At 49.5% G+C, this 4,589-nt stretch overlaps 1 protein-coding gene across 9 annotated transcripts in view; it reads right to left on the bottom strand.

Moving 5' to 3' along the window:
- Nucleotides 1–4,095, bottom strand: part of AKAP13 (A-kinase anchoring protein 13) — a 314,398-nt gene extending 310,303 nt beyond the window's left edge. For all 9 annotated transcript variants that reach the window (XM_029953026.1, XM_029953024.1, XM_029953029.1 and 6 more), the window contains exon 1: nucleotides 3,899–4,095. The gene's annotated coding sequence lies outside the window, so the exon portion shown is untranslated. The remainder of the gene's footprint in view (nucleotides 1–3,898) is intronic.
- Between the last annotated feature and the right edge of the window lie 494 nt (nucleotides 4,096–4,589).

Below are 4,589 nucleotides of genomic sequence, written 5' to 3'. Positions count from 1 at the left end.
AAAGAAAAAAATATCAGGAAGTTCAAGTTTATTCATCTCGCCTTGTCAGGAATTTTTTTCCTCAATCTGAGGGTCTGGTCAGATAAAACTGTCACTATAAGCCTCCATGGCTAAACTTTTTACCCTTATTTTATAAGAAAGCTAATGGAAAGATGAGATTCAATATACACAAATGTCTATCACAGGGGCACCTGAGTGGCTCAGTTGGCTGAGCATCTGATTCTTGCTTTCAGCTCAGGTCATCCCAGGGTCATGGGATCTGCACTGAGCACGGAGCCTGCCTGAGCTTCTCTCTCTGTTGTCTCTGTCTTTCTTTGTCCATCTCTCTCATTCTCTCTGCACCTCTCCCCCCATCCTTCCACCTCTCTCTCTCAAAAAAAAATGTTTTTATTAAAATTTTTGAATGTTTAGTTTTGAATAAGAGAGAGAGAACATGCGCAAGTAGGGGAGGCGGGGAGAGAGAGGGAGACACAGAATCCGAAGCAGGCTCTAGGCTCTGAGCTGTCAGCACAGAGCCCAATGCAGGGCTGGAACCCACAAACCACAAGATCATGACCTGAACCAAAATCCGACACTTAACTGACTCCGCCACCCAGGGACCCCCAAAATAAAATTTTTTAATTAAAAAAAATTTCATTACAGATTAATAGTTCTAGAACAGATCTATTCTATTTGGCACTGTGAATATTGTACACTGAGCCAGTAAAACTGATCTAAATCACAGCTTCCTTCCGCAACTGGTGGCACCTTCAGAGGTGTTATCTTGAAGGGGAAGTAAGAAATTTACTAAGGTCTCTGAATTGCACTAACACTGTACTAACCCCCACTCCAGTTCTATCTTACACAAATTTGAGAAGTAGTCATAATCCCTATCATTTTTCAAGACTAAGGTAAAAGTGGAACACACTAAAAAACTCAGATATCCTATTACAAGCGTTGAAAATAATCCATCTCTCACCATTTCCTAAACACTGGAAATGCATACCGTCTACACTACTAAGCCACGCTGCAAATGCCACGCAAAGACCCATACAGTGAATGAAAAGATAAGTTTCTACTGCCATTCAGGTCAACTAGCCCTTTAAATAAAAAAATAATTAATTGCATTTAACTAAAGGACACTCAATTCTCCTGTATGAAAGAAAGAACTAAACCGCTAACCTCAGAAGCATCAGACTTTTAAAACCGCTTCACGTCACATGAAGAGGTATCAAAACTGTTAGCATTACACCTACCAGGTAACAGGCACCTACTCAATGTCTGGCACATTATTAAGTGCCTCATATAGTCTCAACTATTCCAAAGAACACTGCAAAGGATGGAACCTTCCAGGGTAGGACACGGAAGCTCAGAGAGATTAAGTGACCTGCTCAAGGCTCACGACTAGTCCACAGAAGTGGGAGGATCTGAACTCTGGTTGTACCTACCTCCAAAAATTGTGTGTTTTTTCAAAACTGTGCAACCTCCCCATTTCACAGTAGAACAGGCAGAGATGTGAAATGCTTTGTCCGGTAGTCTTAATCGTTTCACCAAAAGGGAAAAAATTTCTAAAGGAGAACCGCTTTTTGAAAATCGAGGGCACCATTGAAACCTTGCTTCTTTTCAAGAAGTAATTAACAGATAAAAAAAGAGAATTTAGGAATGCTTTTATGTATTGTTTTAAGAGATAGAGAGCAACAGTGCAAGCAGGGGAGGGTCAGGGAAAGAGGAAGACCCAGAATCCAAAGCAGGCTCCAGGCTCTGAGCTAGCTGTCAGCACAGAGCCCGATGCGGGGCTCGAACCCACGAACCATGAGATCATGAGCCAAAGCCGGACGCTTAACCGACTGAGCCACCCAGGCGCCCCAGGAATCCTTTTCAAAGTAAACTAAATTTCCTCTCGGATCTGCACGGGAACAGTCCTTCTGGATCCGGTCCCAGAGTTAGTGGTTCCCAGGGCACCAATCGCTAACTCAGCGCGAAGCACTGTGCCCAAGCCTCACGTACGCACACACCTGCACTGTTAAGACTCCCTCGTGCCAAAGAGGATACAAAACCAATGAAGAAATACGGCCCATCACAGCCCTCAAGCAGTTAACAGACTAGTGGAGTCCATCTGTACCTACAAGTCTAGTTACCATCAGGCAAATACATGAGGTGTGAGAAATCCTAGAACAAAAGTGTGTATAACACGGTCTCACCGCTCAGAGGAGGAAAGTAACTGGCCTCTCCGTCCCAATTTGTTGAAAGTCGTATTTGTTTACATGTCGGCTCTCGCTGACAACCCCTTCCAACCTCTGTCAACATCCATTCGTCATCGCCTCACGCAGGCAACTGCTCTCAGAGCAAGGAATGTGACTACTAAAAGTGACCTGGTTGTGGTTTAAAACTACAATGCTGATGCCACAGAGGCATTTTTCTTTGGCTTCATCAGGTGAAGAAAGTTGGTTTTTCCAAACAGAACAAAGCCAACCGAACCAGACAAAACCAGGAACGCTTACTTCCCCACGTTACCCACTTAGCAGGAGAAATCAGTCATAACAAACCGGCACACACGGTGTCTCCCAATTTTTTTCTTTTTAATTTAGCAGATGGCAGTGAGATACAACACATCCTGGTCAGTGATCCACTACCAACTGGACAGGCATTTAAGCTAGTCCACCTGGTGGACTTGAACATCATAAGCCAAGCGAATAAAATTCTGTAGAATCAAACCCAAAACTCGACAAGGACAGTACTTAATGCAGCCTGCAAATCACCCAAGAGACCAAGGAATACAAGCACTGGAATGATGATTTAGCTCAGCTGATCATTCTTTACAAATCTGCAAAAAAATAAAAGTCATCTTTCAAATACGGCAGCCTTTGTCCTGATCTGAGCAATCCAACGGTTTAGAAAAATAGAAAAAGATGCTTCTTCTGAAAATAAAGGGGCGGGGAAGTGGGGAGACTGAAATTAAGGGGAAAAAAAGCCACACTGTTTATTCCTTTAGTTGTATATGCCTGAGGCAATAAACTCCCAAAATAACTTCACGCAGGAGTGTAAAAGCTGAGAAGGAACACCAAAATATTGCTCAATCTAACTTTCATTGTGAATTCCTCAGTCCACAATAACATTTGAAAACGTAAATGTGATGAAATCATTCCGTTGTAAAACTACGTATTTCCAACAACCAAAAAAAAAAAAAAAAAGCAAAAAAACCTGTCTATCCTTCGTTCTGGCGAAAATAATTTGCGAGTTTTCCCCATTTCCATTAAAAAAAAAAAAAAACTCCTCTCATATTGGTTGACTTTGCAAAAAAAAAAAAAGTGTCAGTAAGCCAAAAACAAATGTTTTGTTAGGGCTCGAAGTATGGCTGCACTTGAACTCGGTGGAGAGCTGAGCCCGCTGCCCGGTCCCCTGGAGGGTCCCCTCTGACGGCGCGGCCCCGACCCGCTCGGCCCCGGAGCCGGCGCGGGAGGCGCCCCCCGAAGGCGGGCGCGGCTAGGAGTGTTTATCGTCCCCGTCGGCCCGCGGGGAGCGGCTCCCTCGCGTCCGCAACAACTTGTTCGCTCACCCCAGGGACAGGAGGGACCCTCCGAGGAGCCGCGGCTCCCCGGGCCTCGCCCGAAGGGACCCCCGCGGCAGTGCCCCGCAGCAGTGCCCCTCGGCCCCGGGAGTGGCGGCGGCCCCGTAAGCAGGGCTTTGGACGCCGGAGGCGCGCCGCTGCCCCGGAGCAGACAATGAGCGAGGGGGCGATGCGGGGGGAGGACGCTCCCCACGGTCCATTCATCCCCCGCCCGCCCCCTCCTCCCCCTGCGGCCCCGCCCCGCTCCCGGCCCCCGCCCCCAGGCGCGACAGCAGGGGGAGGGGCCCCGCGCTCCTCGCCCGCGACCCCTCCACAAAACTTCCAACTCCGCCAACTAAGTTGCGCTCTCACCGTGCGGCGCCCGGGGCTTCCCCGCGGGCCCAGCCGGAGCAGCTCCGCACCTTCGCCGCCGAGAAGGACAATAGACGGCCGCTCACCCAGTGGCGGCGGCGGCTTGAAGCTGTTGCGGCCGAGGCAACGAACGGGCTCTCAGCGGAGCCCAAGAGCTTCACCGCGGCTGCTCCGGCTTCGCGCTGGCCCTGCACACAGCCCCAGCCCGCTCGCGCATGCGCCACAAGCCGCTCGGGCATGGGCGGGGCACCTGGGGAGGGCGGTAACGCCTACAAGCTCTCCCGTGAGTAAACGCGGAGCGAGGGGCCGCGAGCTGGGATTGCATTGCAGAGCTGCCCATCAAGCTCCGGGAGGCCAATAGGAAGGCACCGAGGCGCACCGTTCAGGTTGCTAAGGAAGGTTGAGGTTGACCGCCGCTGCTGCGCGGCGGCAAAGTGATCCAAGCCGGGTGGCTGGCAGAGGCTGCTCTGGGAAATGTCCTCCCTCCCTCCCCTCTCCGCCCAATCTCTGGAAACCTCCCTGCCTCTGTGTGCCAATGCTTACCTGAGCTGTAGCACTTACCACACACATACTGAAATGATTTACTCTTCTATTTCCTTCCACTTGCAACCAGAGAGCGGGTTGAGTCTTCTGTGTGTGTCGGCGCCTCGGAGAGTCATTGTTAGGTATTCAACAAGTGTTTTAGATGGAT

This window comes from Suricata suricatta, chromosome 9 (genome assembly GCF_006229205.1).
Source record: "Suricata suricatta isolate VVHF042 chromosome 9, meerkat_22Aug2017_6uvM2_HiC, whole genome shotgun sequence".
Classification (NCBI taxonomy): Eukaryota; Metazoa; Chordata; class Mammalia; order Carnivora; family Herpestidae; genus Suricata; species Suricata suricatta.
This window is presented reverse-complemented; position numbering and strand designations above follow the sequence as displayed.